This window comes from Chanodichthys erythropterus, chromosome 4, assembly GCF_024489055.1.
Source record: "Chanodichthys erythropterus isolate Z2021 chromosome 4, ASM2448905v1, whole genome shotgun sequence".
In the NCBI taxonomy this organism is placed as follows: Eukaryota; Metazoa; Chordata; class Actinopteri; order Cypriniformes; family Xenocyprididae; genus Chanodichthys; species Chanodichthys erythropterus.
Window position 1 is genome coordinate 19,749,041 of NC_090224.1, and position 25,286 is coordinate 19,774,326.

The following is a 25,286-nucleotide window of genomic DNA, read 5'->3' on the forward strand; positions in this document are numbered from 1 at the left end:
AATGAAGCTACAACAAAAATTAGCAAGTAATTGTAAAAATATGAAATGAAATATGTCAAGAAACAGAATGCTGACATGAATGAATTGTAAAATGTTTTAATCTGCTGATGGAGAACACATGAATGTTTGCAGCAGCAGATTGTCCAGCACATCTTCTCCCACTCCTGCTTCAAGGTTGAGGGGTTCAGGGGTCCATCGTCATCATTTTCCTCATCCTCTGGATCAACACTGTCCCCATTGAGAAGAGCAGCAGTGAGGAACATGATGATGAAGGTGTTCATCAGCTGCTTCATCAGAATAAAGCTGCAGAATCGGCACAGCTGTGTTGAGATGACAACAGGACTGTAAATACCTGATTGTTAGATCAATACATTTGAATAAAGCTTTGTTTCGTGTGTTGTTGTCTTGTATATGTATTTATTTATTGTCATTATTACTTGTATTTCACTTTTTTTATTAATTATGCTATTATTATCATTTAGATGTATATATTTTATTAAGCAATGAATTAATGCATGAATTGACTGTAAATTGAGATATATTCACATCAGCTGTATTTGTCTAGTGTGTGTTCATGCACAGCTGTCATATGACAAAACATTACATTTTGCTTGTTTTACTAAAGAAGTAAAATGAAAAGTTATATAATTAAGTTTTGGTCAGCATTTATCATTGTTATTGTGTATAAGTGTTGGGATGTGCTAGCAGAGCAATTCATTCTGGAGTAATCTTAATTTTAAGTAGTTATTCTTAAATTTTTTGAGTATAAAGTCAACAGTCTTCTCCAAAGGCGAGATCTTCGAGCAGCTGCTGATGTCTTCTTTGGCTTCAGACATTGCTAACACTGAGGAAAACCGCTCTAGGTAGGGTTTGGAGTTAATTATGCTGTGAGGTGTTAGTGCACCTGTCACTCATATCTTTATTTTTATTGCAGGATCTACAATTACAAGATCAGGGAAAATACCATAGTGCTATCTTTAACAATGAACAATAATAATGACAAAAAACAAAAAAATATGGGTTTGTACACATGATAGTTTGAGATTATATACACAAACATAAAACATGACAAGATTAAATATTTTGAATACATCATAATGCATAAAAATTATTTATTTGTTTATAATTTATAAGCATGAGGGATGAAACTAAAGCTAATTCAACAAGAAAAAGAGGAAAACAAATGAGATTTATGCCACTTTTGCTTGTGGATTGACATTTATGCATATAAAATAAAGAAATTAACAATCTATTCACGCGAACTTGCGTTTTTGTAACAAAAAATAAACTCACATCAGTAGTTAAAAATATAAGAACTTTAAATTAACCCAAATATATATTAATTGTACTACAATTACAAAATTACTGGCAGCTGTGTCTTCAACAAGACCACAAAATAAGCAATTTGATCAATATCAAGATATTTACAGATAGATGAATTAAACTTGTCACTCATATCTTTTAAGTTGTTACGCTTGCGATAACGTCGTAGGTCACATGATAACGTCAACATGGCGGATTATTCTCGGATCTCATTCATACTCAACAAGATTTGGCTGTTAAGTACCTACTCTTTTAGCGCTCGTTAAGTAAGAACTTATTGAAATTAAGTACCTACTCATTGAGTAGGCGGTTTCGGACGCAGCCAATCTCATTATTCACGATGACATATCATAATAATAATAATAATAATAATAATAATAATAATATCTTATATATATATATATATATATATATTATATATTATAATATATATATAATCTGGTCCGGGACGTCTGGTCAGCCTAATGTAAGATCACATGCTTATCTTAGAATGATGACAACATGGTGTCATCATTCTAAGATAAGCATGTGATCTTACATTAGGCTGACCAGACGTCCCGGACCAGAGCAGAGCGCCATTATCGTCAAATATCAAAATAAACATCGTTATCCGTTTCTAGTAACATACTAACTGTTCATGTTAAATTAATAGTAATACTGTTTGAATATATTTTATAACAGGGCATCAACAGCGTGCGCGATTGTTTTGCACAATTTTAAACGTCCACAAACGTTCCGCATATCACATGGTGAAGATACACTCAGGTATAAATAAAAAATGAAATAAAATAAATAATACACGTGCAACTTACTTTGTGCTTAAAATGAGTCTAACATGCAAAATAAGTTAAAAAGTTAACCGTTGTAATTTCTGTGTACAGTAAAAACAGCTTGTGAAAATTAAAATATTAAATTCAATAATGTTAAATATCTGTTCAATGCCGTTTTATTTATCTTATCTTATATTTATGTTGTTTTATATTTGTAATGTAATGTGCTTTTGTAAGTCATATTCTGTCATAACAGGCATATCGTTTTAAACTGCTTTTACAATGCTTTCATTAATCGTGTAATAGTTTTTTGGTGAATTGTATTAAAACCATAACACAAATCCTAATAATCAAACTAAATGATAATTATTAATGAAATAATATAAGGAACCCACAACAATTAAAAACAAAAACGTATTGTCCCCGCTTTTTAATAAAGAGATAAATGGAATTTTGGTGGTATTTTAACCACTCAACTAGGAAATAACCTTAATTTCCACCTCAGAAATCCAGTCAACTTATCTTATATTGTACAAAGTCAGGAAGCCCCGCCGTAACGCAGGGCATCAAAAAATTAGATTATACTCATAGCGTTCCTCTCCACGGAAATCTTTAGTAAAAGGCGAAAGATTTATGCGATATGAAGAGAAACATGAGTGTACTGGTTTGGCCATCGCACCAGCACGCACTCGAGTATAAGGAACACACTTCACGAGAACGGTTGGAACCTGACTGACAACATTTAACGTAGATTATTTGTTGTATAACTGGATAGTTAGTACATTTTAGATAATAATAAATCAACTCATTCAGTCTTCTCCTTTTTGTTTTAAACGTGATTTCTAGGTTAAAAAAAAAACACTTTATCCCCTTTGATCCCTGTTAACTAACACCAGACCAAAAGAGGGCGTTGTTTTCCATCAGTGAGTGGAGCACAAAGGACCTTCTCTTCAAAACACCAAAATGAAAGTAATGAGCACTTTGGAAATTCACGAACACAGCATAACTTCTTGTTTCTTTATTGTTGAGAAAAAAAGCAAAATAAAATTCGCAATCGGAGGGAATCGAACACCAGCCTTAAAGATCCTGCCCACTTTACACTAAAGACGAAACGTCTATCCACCTGAAACGAAACACGGGACTTATATTTGGTACAATCACACTTCCAAGCATCTAGTACTGGGCGTGCGCACACGTAGCACGTAGTAATACGTATAATATGGCGTCATAACGATATAACGCTTACTTGTGCATGGGATCTAATTTTGTACAAAGGTAGGAAGCCCCGCCGTTAAGCAGGGCATCAAAAAATTAGTTTATACTCATTGTGTTCCTCCCCACGGAAATCTTTAGTAAAAGGCGAAAGATTTATACGATCTGAAGAGAAACATGAGTGTACTGAAGCTTCTGGGGCACCAGCACGAACCCGACTGACAGAAACACGTTTCACAAGAATGGTGACAACATGACAAATATCAACATTGCAAATATAATGCAATAGAACAGCGTATTATAATGTTAAAATAATTATGCAGCCAAACTGTATAACAAACAAGAGCGTATGGGTTAATAAAATCAAAAATACTTAGTAAAAATGAATCGTACTCCGTTGCATTGTGGGTAAGAGAGTTTGCTTCCGGTGTCGTCATAACTCATGGAATCTGGTCGCTTTACCATAGGTTGTCTTAATATGGCATAGTATTGCCTTAAAGTGCCTTTGGCTTTACTCGTATACGTATAATATCAGTCTATATTACTGGCATGGTAGAAAAACTGCTTTACATTTTAAAAAAACAGCAAACACGTTGACAACCACTTCTTAAATGCATAATGTAAATGAAATAAAGGAAATGCAAATACAACTTGCAATACAAAAAATAATTCCATGCAATAAACCTTGTAGCATTTTCAGCCATTGCTATTAATTTCTAGTAAAATCATAAAAACTATGAAATAATATAATAAAGTATTGAAATATACTTAAAAACAGCATGCTTGACACTTGCTGGCTGCTTTCATTACTGGGTCCACTCATCAATTTAAGAATTAAAATTTAATTTAAATTAAAAGAAAAAAACATATTTGTTTTCTAAACATCATTTACAAAGCTAATTTCAAAATTTAGAACTGTTTTTAAGATCATGACAAACAAACTCAAATATGACCAAACCTAACTGGTCCACTCATGTATGTATAATCTTGTGATCAAATGGACTAAGAAATAAAAAAATTATTTCTCCCCGTCGGGGAATCGAACCCCGGTCTTCCGCGTGACAGGCGGAGATACTGTCCACTATACTAACGAGGAGTGGGCTGTTTTTTTCATACGGGATGTGGTACTTTTAATGTGACAGTTCCGCGTTTCTGTGCCTGATCACATTACCATTAAATTACAAATCTCGCATACAAGTACCAGCTGCTTCCTCGTTAGTATAGTGGACAGTATCTCCGCCTGTCACGCGGAAGACCGGGGTTCGATTCCCCGACGGGGAGAAATGTATTTTTTTAAATGTATTATTTTTTTTACAATACTCAGTTGAATTAAATACAAAATAAGATTTTTTTAAATTAAATTTTTAAATAAAATTGTTCAAATTTACCAAGTCTGCTAAGATACATTGAACAAATTTATCAAACAGGAAATACCACCCACAACATTCCAAAAAAAAAAAAAAAAAATCCACTTCACAAATAAATAAAGTTCAGCATTTTGATATTAAACTAAATTAATGAGTCCAAAAACAATACAGGGCATCAAAAAATAGATATTACTCATTGTGTTCCTCCCCACGGAAATCTTTAGTAAAAGGCGAAAGATTTATACGATCTGAGGGAAAACAAGAGTTTATAACGGCTACAAAGCGCGAGAAGGAACGCGACTTGGGAGAACACATCTCACAGGAACGGTGTGAACATTAAGTGCATTAATGCATATGTGAGAAACAATAGCCTTACAAAACACACACTGATTATGTAGTAAATAAATACAACGCAAAGAGACTACAAAAGTATTTTGTACTATTTTATTTTAGATGGGTTTATTATTGGGCTAAACCGTACTGGGGATTAGTGCTTCCGGTTTCGTTTTGTTTTTGTTTTTTTTAAGTTACTGTGTAGTTGTTTTTGTTTTGACCTACGGTGTTGGTCGTTAAATGTTGTCTATAGCCTATCACCACGTAGAAAATCTACCAACTAAAAATGAAAGAATATAAACATCACAATCTCTTTTATTTCAACAGAATTGAGAGCCCCGCCGTGAAGCAGGGCATCAAAAAATTAGATTATACTCATAGTGATCCTCTCCACGGAAATCTTTAGTAAAAGGCGAAAGATTTATACGATATGAAAAGAAACATGAGTGTACTAATATTCGTAGTGCACCAGCACGCACTCGAGTATAAGGAACACACTTCACGAGAACGGTAACTTGGAACCTGACTGACACCGTCTGTTCAACATTTAAAGAGATAGTTCACCCAAAAATCAAAGTTTTGTCATTCCTCACCCTCAAGCTGTTCTAAACCTGTATGAGTTTCTTTCTTAAACTGAAAATTTAAAAAAAAAAATCCTACTATGAAAGTCAATGGCTACTGTCAACTGTTTGATTACCAACATTGTTTAAAATACACAGAATTTTGATTTTTGGGTGAACTATCCCTTTAAATGTTGAACAGACGGTGTCAGTCAGGTTCCAACCGTTCTAGTGAAGTGTGTTCCTTTTACTCGAGTGCGTGCTGGTGCACTAAGAATACTAGTACACTCATGTTTCTCTTCATATCGTATAAATCTTTCGCCTTTTACTAAAGATTTCCGTGGAGAGGAACACTATGAGTATAAACTAATTTTTAGAAGCTCTGCTTAAAGGCGGGGCCCTCGATTCTGTTGAAATAATAGAGATTTTGATGTTGTATTTAGGTTTACTATACATTTCTAACATTGTTAATTTTCCCTATTTTCTAATTCTGTTACCCCACTTTAAACTGCATCAAATAAAGCATTAAAAATTAAGAGTCTTCGTTTTTTCGGATAATTACGTGTAGCTACATCTCCTTTGGGAATTTTGGATGTAACACTTCGCAGTATTTACACTACAAAATGGCGTAGAATCAGTTACCAACTGCTTTCAATTGTAGCTAAACCTGATAGCGAAGTCATAATGATTTATACAAATATCGTCATCACGCCTTCTGCTACCCCTCTTTCACGAACTTTGAACTTCACAATAATTAAAAAAAAAAAAATCTAAAACAGCTCAATCATTAAAACAACAAAGATGAACTTGTTTCCCAGAATTTCAATTAATATCATTTGGATAAACCTCGAATTATACAGATGAAAATTATATGGGAACACATTGTAATGAATCTTTCAATCCCAGTAATGCTGCTTCACAATGCATTGTGAGAATCATCTACAGATATAACGCCATTAAAAAGACAAAATAGGCTAGTGAGGAACAGCTTTGAGGCAAGACATAAACCTTAAGATATAAATTAAATGATTCCTAAAAACTACAGCACACTATAAAATGAAAGAATAACATACCATCAGCCACATCACAAACTCATCTTCATTTGTTTTCACTTACTACAGCGACATGTAGTGTTGATGGGCGGTACTGCACGCTAGTCTACGGCCCAAACTACGTTTAACTCGATAAGTCAAAAAACACCGCCACCAAAAGTATATATTATTGTTAATAGCGATTGTAAATATTGACATGCTATCAACAATTTCTATCAAGCGCCCTTTATTCTTTATAATTTATGAGAATCTGTCGTTTCTTGAAGTAGGCCTGTAGGCTACAATCCCTCGTGTTCAAGAAAGTAACATCCTTCTTTATATTTCAATTAAAATATTCATTCCAACTCAAATTAGAAGTCCAGCCTAATCCATAAAACTGAGGCTCACCTTGTTTCTTTCCATCATACGACACCTGTCACGTTTTTCAGAAACTGCTGGAAAACTCCATCGTAATGGTCCTTTTTTTGTGGTCTAATGAAGCCTGTAGCAAATTGCAGTGTTCATCCTGTGATATAACCTACATGTTTTTTTACATATATATATACAATTGTAAAATGATTTTTAGAAAGAAGGAAAATAAACAAATCAATGAGAAAAAGAATAAAGAAAATATATAGAGATGAAAAACAACAGGCATTTAGCATAACCCCATCAGGGCCCCTACACAGATTTATAAATCATGCACAAGACAAAATTAGCGCTAACATCACACTTTTATAACGTTACAATTTTTAGCAGTTTTATTTATAATTAAAGACATGGAGCAGTAAATAGTAGACCTATTCTGAATTATATTACAGATGTTTTGGCAAATGTTTTGCGATTCCCGAGAATTTTTGCGTTCGCTCGAAAGAAAACAAAAGTTTTGCGAGGGAACGCAAAAACATTTGCGAGATAATTTTTCCTCACATCTCATATTTTTCTTTCATGATTAGGGTCTCTGTCATTTTTATTAGGCCAACATCTTGAATTAGCTTTTATTTTTATAGGCATATTTTCCGTTTTAATTTCAATTTAATTTTTAGTAATTTTGTTGTGTGCTTTTGACATTTTTAAAAAATATATATATTATTATTTTTATAATGTAGTTTTATTTCAGGTTTAATTTTTATTTGTTTCCAGTTAGTTTAGTTTTAGTGTTTATACTTTTTCAGTTTGTTGCCAAGGCAGCATTATATTTTTTTTGCTTTATTTAAATTAACAGTTTTAGTATAGCTAACGGTCACAACCCTGCTGCACACACACAGCAAGACAAAGTTAGAAATGGTTGTTTCATCATATTTTAGTGCTTTATTGCATCATGCACACAAAATTAACTTTTAGGAATTCAGGGGGATAAATGCTCAAAACAATTCATATGCACTATAAAACAGCTGGTGAAAATGGTCTGAGTGTTGTGATATTCCTTGTCTCTATGGATGACACGGCAGACCAGGATCAGTAAGAAGAACCAGTTTCATCCAAACTGTGCTTCACTGTCTGCCAGTTACAAGTGAGGAAAACTCATCTCGCAGGATCGGGGCCAAAGGGCGTGAGGTAAGACATGGGTGGGCCGTCCGCAGTCGTGTCTCCACTGCTGAAATCTTTTTCCATGCTGTGGCTCTGTGCACTGGACAGTGTGGGAAGACATGTGGGATGAAAGAGAGTTTGGTAAATGCCTCAACCACACAATGTTTAAAGTCTACGCAGAGATGTTTAGATACTTTTGGAAATCAAGTGAGAAAGGATGGAAAGTCTGCTATGAGAATTCAGACCCCTTTAGATAACAGATTAGCTAAACCTGCGTCTCTGGCCAGAAGATCACAGGGAAAAAGACTCGTTTTTTTTCAATGAAACCTTTTTGGAAAATAATTATAGGTGCTCAGAGAGATTTTCTGTCTTAAAATTCTCAAAGTTAAAGGCCCGTCCACACCAAGGACGATAACGATAAAGATATAGTTCTAAAAGTCGTTCTCAATAATATTAAAGCTATACAGCTATAACGTTAAAGACATAGAGAAACAATATCATTGGAATCACTTTCAGAATGATTTTATCCAGCTGCCCTGTTGAAAAAAAAACAGCATATGTTGGTTAAGGTAGGTTTTGAAGCTGGTATGCTGGTTTGAGCTGGTTTATGCTGGTCAAGTGCTGGTCCTATGCTGGTCCCGGACCATCTTAGGACCAGCATGGACCAGCATATAGGACCAGGACCAGCATATAGGACCAGAACCAGCATAGGATCAGCATATAGGACCAGAATATAGGACCAGGACTAGCATAGGACCAGCATGGACCAGCATAAAGGTCCAGCATAGGACCAGCATATATGAACAGGACCAGCATAGGACCAGATCAAACCAGCATACCAGCTTCAAAACCAGCTTCCTTACCAGCATATGCTGGTTTTTTCAACAGGGTGATGAACAATAAAAACTTCGACAGCCAACCAGAATCCATCCTGTTGTAACGAGCTTGAGCATTTAAAGTGACAGAAAAGCACGTTCTCTGAAAAAACAGAATGATATTGTCCGCCGGTGTGGACGTGAATATAGTTATCTTTAAGCCAAAAGTATTGTTCACTTTTTACACGTACACAAGGGTCAGCATACAGTGCACGTGACACAGATTTCATCATCAGAAGAGTACGCATGCACCCCCTTATAATATATAAGGAGTTATATAAAAACATAAATAGAAACGTGAAGATCAACATGTTTTGGACTGTAGTCTGCCATTATCTATGAACATCTGCTAGCTTATATGACCCAAAACACTGTTTAGTTTTGTTGGCTTACTGCTCAGCTCTCATGGCTGTCTGGAACGAGGCTCTGGCCCTCTAGAAGAGTGAGTTAGTGCCAGTGTGGTTTGGGTATCCGCTATCCCTCCGGTCAGACCACCACCGCCTGTCCAGTGTTTACATCACGACCTGCAGTATACATGAAAACATTCAGAGAATTAGAGAATTTTCACTACCACTCAAAAGTTTGGCGTCAGTTAGATTTGGTGTCTAATATTTGTGAAATGTCTCTCAAGTCTGCATTTATTTGATAAAAAATACAGTAAAATTGTGAAATATTATTACAATTTAAAATAACGGTTTTCTATTTGAATATGTTTAAAAATGTAATTTATTTCTGTGATCAAAGCTGAATTTTCAGCATCATTACGCCAGTCTTCAGTGTCACATGATCCTTCAGAAATCATTCTGATATGATGATTTGTTGCTCAAGAAACATTTCTAATTATCAGTGTTGAAAACAATTGTGCTGCTTAATGGAAACTGTGATACTTATTTTTAGGATTTATTTACATTCTTTTTACAGCTTTTATTTGAAATAAAAATCTTTTGTAACATATACGATATATAAATGTGCTTACTCTTTTTTTTTTTTTTTTTTAAAACTTTCCCCAACGCTGGTCATTTTTATAATAAGGCCAACAGTCAGATATGGCATGTAAACAATGACTCTATTGGCTTTGTAGAAGGAGAAAAAGTAAAATAAATTTGCAGTCATGGAGGAAACCAAATTCCAGTCACTCATCCTGCTCTGTTCTGCTCGGAAAACAGTTGTTCCTGAAAAAGCAATGGCATCAAGTTCATTTCAGCTTTTTTTGTGTTTTTTGTTGTTGGCTAGCCACTCTAAGCTCTTTTATGATGGTATGACTCAGAATTATGAATTATGAGACTTGATCCTTCACTTATAGCATTGAACATAAGTGTAATTCATTACAGGCAGCAGAAGAGGCACGTGATGTTGAGGAGATGAACAGAGATGTTAGGGTCTTTCTTCAGCATGTGGACTCCATTTGTGCAGCGTATGAAAGCGTTTGGCACAGAAGCCCTTTGGTATCTCTCTATCCATCTGCTTAAGCCAAATTATCATATTCTCCAGACTCCAATGAACATAAATCAGCAACGGGAACACGGACACGTTTTCCCTGGCCGTCATAAAACAATGATTTAAAGCCGCGGGCTGTCAAAACACGGCCATGCAGATTTCATGCAGCAGTTTAGGGAGGGAAGGCAAGGACTTCATCTCATCTGAACAATTTATGGCCTCTGTGGGACAGCGGACAGATGAGAGCTCAGGCCACCAGCAGACAGGAGCGCAGAGGAAACTCAGGCCTTGATACACCAGCATGTTCTTCCAGGAGAAGTCAGGATATTGGTACATATGTGGAACATTTCTGCTGGTTATTCTGTGTTTGTGAGTTTTGGAGTTTCCCTATATAATGTTGAAGGACACACACAGCACATATTGACTCTAGGCACATTTGAGACCAAGAAAAATAAATAGGCTACTACAAGTTTCCTGCAATTCATGACCATAACTGGGTCCTTCCTATTATGCACATTTTCATGTCTCCATCATAATTGACATAAAACTCACATTTATCAAGATGGAAACCATATTTAGTTTGTTTACACAGAGATTCCGGAAAATACTTGGATAATGTGTCCCGGAAGCGTTTGATTTTGGTTGATTCACACTGCCAGTGATTTTCCGGAATCTGTGGGTGTGTTCACATCCTGTAAAGATACCTTAAAGACACGTGACATTGGGATGTGACGTGTATAATGTCTGCGCAGCGTTTTAAGTTTGCTTATGAATTTCATTTTTTTCTGATTTGATCATAAACTAGCACATTGCGTACGTTTCCACAAGATGGAGAATGATCTCAGCTTCAGCGGCATCACTACGACACAACGCTTACCGCATTCGTCCTGCCTTTTGTTCACACAGGGCGCGTTCTGGCTTTTGCACCTGAGGAACCTTTTCACAGTACCCAGATTTTTCCATGTTCGCACCACAGGAACTAGGGAAAATTGTTGTTCTAGGACCTCCTTTTGGAGGAACTAAATTAGCTCTTACTTCAGAGTAGGGTCTAAACCAGCACTAGTAACTATCGGCATCCTCCATCCACCGTTTTTTTTTTGCATTTGTAAATGCCCCTCTTAAAGATGCCGCTTCAGAGTTCCTATTCCCGGTGGGAATGCAACCAGGAACATGGCCCGGGGGAGAAATTAGCTCCCGGGGAACTATCCTAATGACTCAGTTCCTAGAACAATTCGGTGCGAAAGCCCCTAATGTTACTAGGTCCCCATCCCAGGATTGTGTTTGCGTTCACACAGAAGGCACTCTGGCAATTTTATGGCAATTTTCAAAAACATTTTAAAAAATCTTAACCATGGCAATAAAATAAACTGGATGGAAAAGGATGAAAATAAAGATCGATCTATCTATCTATCTATCTATCTATCTATCTATCTATCTATCTATCTATCTATCTATCTATCTATCTATCTATCTATCTATCTATCTATCTATCTATCTATCTATCTATCTATCTATCTATCTATCTATCTGTATATCTGTCTGTCTGTCTATCTATCTATCTATCTATCTGTGCTTTAACTCTGTTATGGGGTCAGGTAAAATGAAAGGTGAGTGTTCGAATCTGTACTGTAGTGAATGAGAATGGTCTTTTGGAAAGCATGCAGCGTAACATGAGACCGCTTGACTGAGCTGTATGTCAAATGTGGAAACGGTTCTGGCCTACAAGCCCCGCAAATGAATGATAGATGTGATATTTTCCCTGCAAACACAAACATCTTCAGTGATTTCAGCTGCTGAGGATACACCCGGGACAAAAAAACCCAGACCACCGTCACAGCCAAATGAGGATGAATTCTTTTTCTGGATTTTTTCATCTATTTTTACAACTTCCACTCAATTCCCCGGCCGATCGTTGAGCTCCATGTGAAGACAGGCTGCTCAGGCCGCACAAGATGATCCTGTATACCTGCAGGTGCTTTACCCTTCTGATGAATGTTTTGGAAGATGATGATTTTTCTTAACCTTTGCATTCTTTCATTTTGCTTTTAACAGACCAGCTATCGTTCATTTTAAATCGTTAAAGACAAACTTTTCCATCAGACATTTCCATCAGGTTATTCATTATAAAGACCTAAACGAGTCATGTATTAATGGACCTCTGATTTATATCAGCGATGAGATGGAAGATGGACAGCTGCTGGATCAGTTTCATAAGACGACACATCAGCCAGATCAGAAAGACCATGACTGAAGTGATTTTCCAGAAGCGTGTTTCAGAGAAGTCAATTGTGCTTTGAGTTTGATCTGGTCAAACTTCAAAACTTGATTCTTGTTTCTGCTGGTGGTCAGAAATATATGCTTTATAGGTTAAATATGATGTGCTAGCCTAAATGTTTTGTTTATGGTCTGCTAGACAGAAACAAAAGATCTTTCATTAGTTTTACTTATGTATTACAATGAGAAAATGCCTATTTGATATTTATTGATTTCTTGTTCTCTTGTTTATTTAAATTTTAAATACTCTCCCTCTGTGATTGGTTAGTGTGACTGGTTCCTGAAACAAAATTTCAATCAAGTTTACAGTTTATATCAATTATAGGTTTAAAACAAGGGTTAGGTGCTTCTACATCCATGTTATTCACCTATTTTCCCTCAAATTTTAGGGATAAATCATGGGTATGGATAGGACTAAATTTTAGGACAGGAAAGTTGTTAAAATATGTTGATCCATAAACATGTCTTACTTGGCAAAATCACAGTGATAAAGGCCTAAAGTTGCTTGATAATTTTTCGAAATACTCTGATCATTGCTACACTTTCAAGTTTGTGTTTGCAGTAGTCTCTCCCGGTCAGTAGATGACAGTGTTGCTTCATCAGAGTGGAAAAGCCCGAAACACACTCCTTGTGAGGCGGTGTGGAGATTCTGGAAGTTTTTTTGAGATGGGCTCAAGTGTTCATTTATTGCTAAGTTAAGATATAAGCCTTTCGTGTTGCTGTTGGCCAAGTGTTGATCACTCCGTCAAACTAATATGAAATAACATAAAAATTCACAATGGTTTTGATTGTGGTTAAGAGATTAGCTACAATTTCTCATTTGTTCATTTATATTTTTATATACAAGTTCTCATATTTTTAAAATAAGCTTTTATTAAGAATCTTTTCTTTTAAAACGTAGGCTAAAAACCGAATAGTTTTCAGATGCATGCGTAATTTTGCACACATATTAGCCTAAAATTATCTGCTGCATCTGAATTCCACATCACTATTTGATATCATAGGCTAATGGGGACGGGTAACCTGTTTTGTGTCTGAACTCGAGTGATTCAGACATTCCAGCCGTTTCTTTAGTGTTTTAAACACATTTTATTAAAGCACAAGAAATTTAAAATAGACCATTTAAAAAAGATCTACCTTGCAGAATTTAGCAGGCAAAAATGTTGAGAAACATGTCTCTTGTTTTTATGATTGCTTCTGACCTTACTACAAAAAGAAATAATAATTCCAGCGTTGCCAGCTAATTTCAATGGAAAGTAAAGCCTGCTAATTTTTTTTTTGTTTGTTTTGTTTTTTGCTAGGCAAGCTTGCTCAAAAGGTCGTAAAATGTCGCTAGATGAAGTAATGCGCCAACTGTTGGCACTTTACATCTGTTTTCTCTCCTAATCCATGCTCAAATACTGTATTTTAATACAATAAATAGATGAATGGAACGAAACGAACGAGTATGATAGTGACTGACATGTTCACCAGCAGTCCAAAAAGTCGCTATATTTAGTCGCTTTTTTTTTTGAAGAAAAACAACTGTTTTAAATTTGGCAACATAAATAATTCAAACAACATCGTAAATGTAGGCTATCAAGATTTTATAATACATTAAAATCTTTTAGCTAAGAAAGTTCTCTTAAATGATTTTGATGTGAAAGTCATTCAATATGGACATGATTGTGACATTTAGACTACATCAGTTTAATGAAAGCCATCTCACAAACACACATGAACATGAACTCAAGCCCATAAACTTGAAGTGTAATGAAAGTTAAAAAAAATTAAGGTCTCTCCCAAGTAAAGTTTATTTAATCAGTTTGTTGTCTTGATTTCTCTTGTAAGACAGCATATCTCTTAATCAAAACTTAGGACTATTTGGCCCTATTTTTTTCATAGTTAACTGCATTCCAGTAATGCATATAACCTGGAAAAATGTCTTTAAAACATCTTTCTCACCAAAAAATTACTCAAGTTCATTACCCTAGATGTTTTGTACATAAAAACACTAGGATGCATTTAATGTGTGGAAATATTAGCCTATAAAACAGGACAGAGTGAGCCAAAACATGCACCAGTTGATTTAAAACAACAGAATCATTGCAGGTCTGCATAGATAAATAATAAGGTAATTGTTTTTAAAAATGATCTAGTGTGAAGGGCATGTATAATGCCCCATTTCAGAATTTATTCTGTATTTAAAATGCCTTATTTTTTATTATTTACTGGTTAACAATATTTTAAAGTATAAGGAAAATAATTCAAAGCTTTTTTTTTTTTTTTTTTTTTTTTTACTTCGCAAGGCAAGAAGTAGGCCTAAATTTATAAATACAAATACATAAAACACACACAAACCAAGAACAATTTTTTAATAAATTTAATTTAGTGTCAAATAATATACTGCATTTGAAGATATGCCACCCACGATTACAAAACTCCATTAAAGCTCTTGGCTTGTTTTCTGATGACTGCAGTCAGTTTAAATCTAATAGCAATTATATCAAAGTGTAATTGCTCTCAAATCTTTCGATAAGACTGAGTGAAAACAAACAGAGCTTTCAAACGGTTTCTTTGCAGTTAACTTCAACTGGCTTCATTACCACCGGCTGGACCCGAAACAAACAGCCCAAATGATTGTAAGGGTTACATAAACATTCCCAAATGAGATGCTGGAAAACCCCCTACTATCTCTACAAGCTTAATCCCAGGAGAATTTCAGATTACGGATATAGTAAACGTCCAATCCTGCCTCTTTTTAATCAGATAAACTGAAATCAAAGTGGCAGTATGTTGAACATGTTGCTGTATACATTTCAGTGATGCCATCATGTCTCGCAAAGGTGTTACCACAATGAAATGTTAGTAACATAAATATTTAGATGTCCTGTTGGTAACCTAAACATACATGTAAGTGTATACACACACAACAGCATGTCGGAGTCTATTCAGAGTCCTGCATCTGGGTATTACAGGTTTTAGGTGTTGAAAAGAAATATGGGCTTAACAGTCGCTGTAAAGACATTAGTGACATATACAACAAGTGCATCCAGATTCACATCATTAACACACAGATGGGTGTTTAATAGACACTTTGCCACAGGTGTGGTCTCTTTATTGTGGTTGGTTTTGAGACAATGTCAATATCAGGATTCAGAACTGAGATTTAAAGCAATAGTTTTGCATCTCAATGCAGAAATTGTGTCAAAAGGGTCCTTCTTGCTCTTGAAAAATAAGGGTTCTTTATTGGCTTTGATGGTTCCGAACCTTTAACATCCATGGAACCTTTACATTCCACGAAAGGTTCTTTAGATTCAAATGTTCTTCACACAAGTTATTTTAAGAACTGTTCATTGAAAGTTCGAAAGTTCTTCAGTGCAAAACCCCCTTTATTTTTAAAAGTGTTTTGGAACATTTTAACATTTGATTAATATTTAGCGTCCTCTTACTCCAGCGTCGCTTTAGATGAACAAGATTACGACTGAGTCCTCTGTAGATGTTGTTCTGTGATACTTCCCCTCTAGGGGCCCTGATTGTGGACAGTCATTCCTGTGCTATCATCATAGATCAGGAATATTCTGTGGACAGGAAACCCATTCTTCCCCTTGGTTTGACTCACCCTGTCATTTTCCCATCTGTCCGTGTGAGCTCCAGCCCAAATGATGTGTTCTGATCGGTGTGCATCAGTGCCTCTCCAACTGTCTGTGGCTACAGGGAATTCACAGCAGCCCAGCCAAACTCAGCATCCATACTCGGAGATGAGCTTTCCGTGGATGAAATTGGGGATTTCCTGACGTCTTATGATAACCCGCATTTACCAAGGTGGGCTATTACGAGAACAGAAATGGAAGCCACAACGTAAAGAACTACATTTAACTGTTGTATGGTTTATTTACATTATGGTGTAATAAAGAGCACTAGTTTAGGATCACATTGTTTTTTAAGGAAATTAGTACTTTTATTCAGCAAGGATGGAATAAATTGGTCAAAAGTGACAGTAAAGACATTTATAATGTTACATAAGATTTTTATTTCAAATAAATGCTGTTCTTTTGAACTATTTCACCAAAAAAGTCCTCACTATAAACCCTAACGCTCAAAATTAATTGGTTTGAGTAGGACAAACGTAAACAGTTTCAGTCAAATGAACTTTAATGAGTATTTAGCACTTTCTTTTTCTTTCAAGTTCACAGAACTGATATATTTTAAGTGAACTGAACTGTTTTGAGTTTTATTAACTTATTTCTTTTAATTTAGATGAATTTAAGATTAACTGAAACTGGGCTGGGATTTCTATTTCCCAGCATGCTTTGCCCATGACACTCAAAAGGAAAAGTAGATACTAAAATTAAGTGTTATATAATGTTTTTTGTGCAAGATTAATGTTAAGTGGGACATTTAGTAGTGATTCATGCTTTGTTAAGCCAATTTAGAAGAGTTTCCGCCTTGGTTTTACTCACACAAAAAAATGAGGCAACTATTTGCATCAGACTTCCAAGTATTTTGAACTCATCTAATTTGTGTTTGACCAAACAGCCTTTACATGTCTTCAACCTGCACCCTAATGTAATTTGAACTCAAATTTCCTCATAAAAATCCCTCAAATAGGCCTACTTTGTGTAGCAGAATAATTCAACCGAGTGAGCACCAATACATCTAAAATAACTCCAGTAAACACACTTTAATTTGACATGTTTTAGTTCTGTTTCATTAATGTGGGTTTTTGGAGAGTTACAATCATGGTGACAAGTGGTGCATGCGGCTTGGTTTGAGAACAAGTATGTTAAATGCTTTATATTGCTGCACTCATTTAGCAAGTGCTATACCATGCTATTGTTAACATTTTAGCAAGTTGGCATTTTTTGAATTAGCTTGTTATAGCTAGCTAATTTTACACTAATAAAATATTTTACATTGGGGTTACATGATAATTTTAAGTTAAATGTATGAGCGTACTCAAACATTTCAAGTTAAGAACAATTAAAATGTATGAGTACAAAATCTGCCAGTTCTGCTTACTTAAACTTTGAAATTCTTAACTTGAAAATTTGGATTTTTGCCAACTTATTCGGGTTTACAGTGCTAAAAAAATCCTCAGCATGTTAGAATGATTTCTGAAGGATCATGTGACACTGAAGACTGGAGTAATGATGCTGAAAATTCAGCTTTGATCACAGGAATAAATTACATTTTACAATATACTCACATAGAAAACAGCTATTTTAAATTGTAATAATATTTCACAATATTACTGTTTTTACTGTATTTTGGATCAAACAGTGCATCGTTGGTGAGCAGAAGAGACTCCTTTAAAAAACAAAAAAAATCTTTCCGACCCTATATTTTTAACGGTAGTTTGTGTGTGTGTGTGTGTGTATATATAAAAATGTATATACACACACACTATATCGGTGTTGTGTGTGTGTGTGTGTGTGTGTGTGTGTGTGTGTGTGTGTGTGTGTGTGTGTGTGTGTGTGTGTGTGTGTGTGTGTATATATATATATATATATATATATATATATATATATATATATAGGCATATAAAACCCCATTTTTATTGATTACAATAAAATATATATAAAATATATATGGTATGATTACAACACATTTAATCAATAATACTAAAAAATTACTGACTTTTAAGACTTGGTCTATAAATCAATTTTTTTCCCAAGTATTTTAGTTCAAAATTTAGAAGGTAGAGCACACTTGAAATTCTGACCTCTCGGTGGCGCTAGAGATTTTGAGGAACAACAAATGGAGTCAGGTGACATTTGAGAGCCCATGCTGTAACTGTACCAAATTTTATAAGTTTTTACCATTTGTTTCTGCAGTAAACAGCCGAATAATACAAGAATGCTAACATCTCTTTGGAGTTTTTTTTCATTCCTTTACGATTTTATTAGTTTACAAACCCATTAGAATTAGTCATCTGTTTCCAAAAACAACAATTTTTTCTCAGAAATGGCAGTAACACGTTACCCAAAGCCGACCAGCTCCCGCCCTCTTTCGGTGTTGACCCTTTACGCCGCGGCGCCTTCCCGGTCGGCCTGCCACCCTAATTTTGCCCATAATCGAGTCCCGCCATTTCACTAAACCAACAACTTCAAAGCAGAACTCCACCACTCCTGATATCTGGATAATTTAATGGCTGAGTCTCGTTCTTTAGTGGGTGGAGGGCTGAGAGATGCTATCACCCGTTTCCAACCATTTAATCACAGCAATTACAACTAATTTTCAATCTGTAATTTGCTTTCATCTGTAACGACAGAATCGATTGGCCGATGGAGCTTGTTAGACGTGCACAACGAGTTAAGAAAAAGGAATTTCTATTTTAAGCCATTTCTATTTTCAGTCACAATATTTATTGTGGGCTTCCTGCTGTTTCTTTTGGATGAACCACATACGACACTGTGTACATATTATGCCGCAATCAACCTCAGAATCTGAACAGATTCCAGTCAGTTTTGTTGTAATTAGCACTGACGATTAACACTGTGAGGAATACACAAAAAATGCACACACTCACACACGGCTCAATGTTTCCTATACGGATTGTTTGCAATGATGAAAACGGCTCGTTCTAATCCATGAGATACACAGAACTCCCAGAGATCTCTGCAGGAATATCTTTGTGCGAAATGAGAAATATTCATTAGAGTTAAATAAACCCTTCAGTCCTACCCTGAAGTCAACCACATCCTGATTTTAATCGTGCACAAGAGACAAATCTGAGCATGACTTTATTTAAGCCCAGGTGCTGCGCTAGAGGTGCTTTTGACAGGGTTTATCACCCACACGACAGATCATTTACAACAGCCCCGCAGCTCTTGCAGCAGATAATCTCTCTGCTCGGCTTTGCTTACAAACAGCGGCGATCAGTGCGGGTTCTGTGACACACATCCTCACCCCTCTTGACTGTGGCCTGCATCTTTCACAGCATGCTCACTCAGTTTCACCTCAAAGGTGTGGTTGAAATTATCATTTCACTTTTTTAACTTTAGTTAGTGTGTAATGTTGCTGTTTGATCATAAACAACATCTGCAAAGTTACGACGCTTAAAGTTCAATGCAAAGGCAGATATTTTCTTTTACAGAATTCTCTGTTTAAGGACTACAACAAACGAGCTTCTTCCACGGTTAGTGAGTTCTCAAACCCTAAAATTTACATAAACTCCGCCCCCGAGAACACACAACAAAGGGGGCGGGGCCATGTTGGGCTGCTTTAGAGAAGAGGAAGAGTTGTTGTAGTAGAGCAGGGGTACTCAACAGGCGGCCCGCGGGCCGCATCCGGCCCGTCAGCATTACATTTGTGGCCCGCATCATGCTACATATAAATGTATTTTTATTATAATTTGCGTTCAAAATTAGCGTGAATATTACTTCGTTTTTTTACACGTACACAAGGGTAGGCGTACAGTGCACGTGACGCTGTAATCATCAGCAGAGATCGCGTATAGTGTACGCACGCAGCACAGTTTTTCTAACCGCAAAGAACAATATAAACTGAAGGCACTTTGCACGCGCGCATTGAATAGTTTTTGCACTAATTTAGTTTGTCCACAAGGTGTCAGCACTGAAATGGGCTGTTGTTTCAGTCTGAAAAGAAACGGAGAAGACAGAACAAGAGTAACAACAAACACCTACCGTGTTGAAGAGCGCTCGTTTGAGGGGATTAAAAGATACCAGCAACTCTAATTTTAAACAAGTACAAAGAGATTTTATTGTAACTATTTGAGCGAAAAAGACTAGACAAGCATTAATCTCTCTAGTGCGCATGTGTCGAGCACTTGTGTTCGTGAACGTCACCAAAGGCTCGAGACTGTGCGCGCAAGTAAAAAACAAAGTAACCTTATTTTTCCATGATGAAATGCAGTTGACATTCCTCAAACTTTGCAGTGTGTAAGTTGCAGAGCAGCATGAAAAACACACCTTTTATTCTTAATGTCAATGTGTTATAAACAGAAAGCAAGCAGTTAGCGCTCCCATTACAGATCTGTCATCACATCATTGAGCTCATGGAGAATATCTTATTTATCATGTTTACAACGTTGGTTATAGTTAGGTAATTCGTGAGATTGTGATTGAACATTAAAAAAAAGAAAAAATATTCTTGGATTCTGACCAAATTAAAAGGTAGGTAATAATAATACAAATAATAAAACATTTATTCTCTGAGTATAAATAGGTGCTATAAAAAGTGTTAAAAAGGTGCAATGGAGTATAAAAAGACTATAAAAAAGTGCAATGTTTTCGTTTTATGGACAAACTCTCATCAGCCAGTGAACAACAGCCAGACCTTAAAAACTGCACTTTTAATAAATAAACAGTAAAACTACAAATATTGTCTTAAGTAGGCCTAAATAAAAGTCTTACGATCCAAGTTATAATTTGTGGCCCTTCACATTTCATTTGGTTAAAATGCGGCCCTCTTGGCCTCTGAACTTGAGTACCCCTGTAGTAGAGTTTTGTTGTCATGCCGTCATTTTACTCCGGACTGCTTCACAAACGAGGATCAATTCAACGCTGGATTTGCACAAAAGACTAACATGACGGCACATGCTAGTGGATGAGTTGAATCAACTCCACAGCAACTACATCAATTTATCCACTAACCATTCAGAAACGTCCAGTTTCATTCTAAAAGTTGTAACTTCTTCCTGAGTCTCTCCATCAGTGTCGACTCCGGTTTGAACAATGTAAGGCTGAACACTTTAGTCATTTTGGCTGCGTGAGATTCTCCAGCTTTGTTGTTGTTGAGCTGTTAAAGCTCCGCCCTCTTCTGGAAAGGGGGCCGGGAGCAGCAGCTCATTTGCATTTAAAGGGACACACACAAAAATGGCGTGTTTTTGCTCACACCCAAATAGGAGCAAATTTGACAAGATATAATAAATGATCTGTGGGGGATTTTGAGCTGAAACTTCACAGACACATTCTGGAGACACCAGAGACTTATATTACATCTCGTGAAAAGGGCATTATAGGTCCCCTTTAAAATGAAAATTCTGGCATTATTTATTCACTTCAACATTATTCATGCACTTCAAACCTGGTATTTTCTGTCAAACACAAAAGTTTTTCATTTTGAAAAATTGTTAGTTACGCACCTCTTGCCACACAGTGACAGTTTCTAGTTGCCATGACTGTCAAACAAAAAAGCCACATTAAAAATAAAGTTTCTTTATTGGTATCGATGGTTCCACGAAGAACCTTTAAACAGGTTAGTTCACTTAAAAATGAAAACTATTACTTAATTTACTCACCCTCAAGCCATCCTATAGGTGTATATTAGTTTCTTATTTCAGCCAAACACAGTTGAAGTTATAATAAAGAAGTTATATTAAAAAATATCCTGGCTCTTCCAAACTTTATAATGGGAGTGAATGGTACCTTTTTTTTTTTTTTTTTAGTGATGGCCGATTTCAAAACACTGCTTCAGGAAGATTCGGAGCGTTATGAATCTTTTGTGTCGAATCATGATTCAGATCGCGTGTCAAACTGCCAAAGGCTGAAATCACATGACTTTGGCGCTCCGAACAGCAGATTCGACACACTGATTCATTTGTGCTCCGAAGCTTCCTGAAGCAGTGTTTTGAAATCGGCCATCACTTTATAAGTTGTTATTTTGTTTTTTTTGGCGCACCAAAAATATTTTTGTCGCTTTATAATATTAATATTGAGCCACTGTACTCACATGAACTTATTTAAATATGTTTTTAGTACATTAATGGATCTTGAGAGAGGAAATGTCATTGCTCCCTATGAAGGCCTCACGGAGCCATCGGATTTCAACTAAAATATCTTAATTTGTGTTCTGAAGATTAGGTTTTACAGGTGTGGAACGACATGAGGGTGAGTAATAAATGACAGAATGTTTATTTTTGGCTGAACTAACCCTTTAACAAGTCTCCCCTTTTCTCATCTTGTGCTCAAAAACGAGCAAAGTGACACTTTAATTTCAACATTTTCTCACCCAAAACAGTTTCATGCAAGCAAGATGGGAACTAGAAATCCACTGTCCAGTTTTAGTCAATTCAACAACAATTATTCAATCCCAACACAAAATGCATTAAGCAAACTACCATTTTTGTAGACTAAACAAATATTGTGACAAAATACTAAAAAATGCTGCTTTAGCTTATTTGAATTAAGTTAACTGAACAAGCAAAATGAGAACAGGCAGTCCTCCTGAGTTTGATGATATCTTTAACACAGAGAAAGATTATTGCAAAACAACGAACTTGACCATATCAAATCTACTCAAATTACTCTTTCACATTTACATAAGGGGTGTGGCCAAGAGCTCAGCCTGCATTAATTGCTGTTGAAAGACACTCGAAGTCTAGGCATGACATCAGAGATAAAGCCAAAACAAGTGACCAGTGTTCTTCAGATCTGCCCATGACTTCATGCTACAATCACACATGGTCAGCTCAACTGATGGACAAAGACTGTGATGTTTGGCACATATGGTGTTATGACAATGAGACCCTGCCTCCAGTCATCTGGGTGCATTATAACACGTTTAGATATAGATCAGCTAACGCTGGTTGAGGAAGTATGTTGTATTTGGAAATAGTGTCATTGATGAGAGCTCACTGATGAACTATGTTTTAGCTAATGATGCATTTTGTTCCACTGGAATTAAAAAATCATTTTCACATGTGATTATATCCCTGGTAATCCATTTGTTTAAACCATGATACTTAACATCTCTCACTGTGATCATTAAATGTGCACGGTTCCCTTTGATTAAATATTATTTTAAGTAACCTTATTTCCACTATTGAAATATTTCACAAATCAATTTTTCCACTAAAGAACATCCAATAAGCTTGAACAGCTGTTAGAAGAATGTTGAAGATCGTTCACTAAACTAAGCATATACAAAAAGGCTTGCATATGCTTTTTAAAACCATTGTGGGTTCAGCCCTCAATAGCAGGTTTACTTCAACACAGAGATGGGCTTTTAATAGTAATGTTTTTTTTATTTTTTTTTATATTTAAAAATATAATACATTTTTAAATATTTAAAAATATTTTGCCTAAAGAAAATGAAGCCTATTTTTTGACCCCTGAAAATTTTTTTGTCCATTTTTGACATTATTTTCATGACAATTCCACACATATCTCTGTATTAAAAATTATATATATATAATACTTATGGATTAAAGAGTACTACAAGTAGTAACTATATTTTTAAATACAGAGATAGTATGTTAAATGCATATTTTAGTTCATATTAATGGTGTCTCAAAATAGCTCCTACTACTTAAGACTAAAGAACAATTTTTAGTATATTAAGTACAAAACGAGTGTGTGAATATAGAGCACTTTAAGTACATTATGGAAATGTACTTTTTTTTTTTCACCTGGGTACCTCAAGTAAGCAAGGTTTGGGTTAATCAATCGAGAGTTCAGGGTATATGTGATGGTATGCATTGTAAAAATACGTTAGTAATCAAAGCTTTTTGGTAACCAACATTCTTCAAAATATCTTCTTTTATGTTCCACAGAACAAGGAAAGTCATTTGGAATGACATGAGGGCGAATAAAAAAAAGAGAATTTTCATTTTTGGGTGAACTATCCCTTTAAGTAGTGCCTAATCAATGTTGTCTTTTTCTTTTGGTTTCTTCTGTCTTTTTCTTCAGGTGTCATGAGATTCACAGAGACAGATGATCTCTCACACACAACGAGGATGATGATCATCATATGAATGACGTCCTTCATTAACAGCAAAATTTTTTTGGCCCACGAGTTTCTTGTCCCAGCGGTCTTTGGCGTATTCCAGCATACAACCACCCGTCACTCCTCTAATTTTTAACGAGCAAGACTTGTATGACCCAAGAAAACAGCTTAATTACTCTCTCTGGACCCTGGTTCAGACGCGTAGGGGTGGGTGGTCTGCTGCAGTTTCCTCCCTGCATAACACTCAAATGTGTGCTGTGCGTCCATTAAAAGGGGAAAAATAACAAAATGCCTCATTGAAAACACTTGAAATGACTAAAACATACGTTCTTATTGGCTGGTTTATTGGTTAGACTAACAGTAAAACAGCAAGGTCAAACTGTCTTTCTGTGATCTCATGACATTTTTAAATGTGATAATTGATGACTTTGATCACATGAAAATATAAACATGTATATTCAAACATACCACACAATAAAGACAAACATATTATTTTAGTCCTTGCATATCCAACTGTACTTCTGTCTAACTTGAAATATAACGTTTAAACACATTAGCAACTCATCAACATTCTGTTTCAGAATCACTTTAACTCTTTAGAATGTTAAAGCTGCAGTCCGTAACTTTTTAATAAAAATTCCGTAACTTTTTAATTCACTAAATACACATAGTCACGCAATGCTGATGTTGTTAACATTAACAATTTGAGAACGAAGTATAACAATAATAATAATAATTGGTAGCGTGATTTATTGTAATGCTTTTTCCCCCTCAGTTGGTCAGAACAAAAGTGGCAGACATTTGTTCAGATGACATTTTCCAGTGCAAATTCTTATTTTGGTCATACTTCCAAGACTACAATCTGTGATTCTGAAGTACAGTATCCACACCAGTATGGTGACTG

The 25,286-nt window shown here is 35.6% G+C and overlaps 6 non-coding genes across 6 annotated transcripts; 1 reads left to right on the forward strand and 5 right to left on the reverse strand.

Annotated features, from left to right (window-relative positions):
- Positions 1-2,637: 2,637 nt before the first annotated feature.
- LOC137019534 (U5 spliceosomal RNA) lies at positions 2,638-2,753 on the reverse strand. The gene has a single exon (XR_010895078.1). It is a non-coding gene; the product is annotated as a U5 spliceosomal RNA (small nuclear RNA).
- Positions 2,754-3,374: 621 nt separating this feature from the next.
- Positions 3,375-3,490, reverse strand: LOC137019536 (U5 spliceosomal RNA). The gene has a single exon (XR_010895080.1). It is a non-coding gene; the product is annotated as a U5 spliceosomal RNA (small nuclear RNA).
- An 839-nt stretch (positions 3,491-4,329) lies between these two features.
- trnad-guc (transfer RNA aspartic acid (anticodon GUC)) lies at positions 4,330-4,401 on the reverse strand. The gene has a single exon. It is a non-coding gene; the product is annotated as a tRNA-Asp (tRNA).
- Positions 4,402-4,825: 424 nt separating this feature from the next.
- LOC137019547 (U5 spliceosomal RNA) lies at positions 4,826-4,940 on the reverse strand. Its single transcript, XR_010895090.1, has one exon. It is a non-coding gene; the product is annotated as a U5 spliceosomal RNA (small nuclear RNA).
- A 399-nt stretch (positions 4,941-5,339) lies between these two features.
- LOC137019541 (U5 spliceosomal RNA) lies at positions 5,340-5,455 on the reverse strand. The gene has a single exon (XR_010895084.1). It is a non-coding gene; the product is annotated as a U5 spliceosomal RNA (small nuclear RNA).
- Positions 5,456-5,849: 394 nt separating this feature from the next.
- LOC137019537 (U5 spliceosomal RNA) lies at positions 5,850-5,965 on the forward strand. The gene has a single exon (XR_010895081.1). It is a non-coding gene; the product is annotated as a U5 spliceosomal RNA (small nuclear RNA).
- The last annotated feature ends 19,321 nt before the right edge of the window (positions 5,966-25,286 follow it).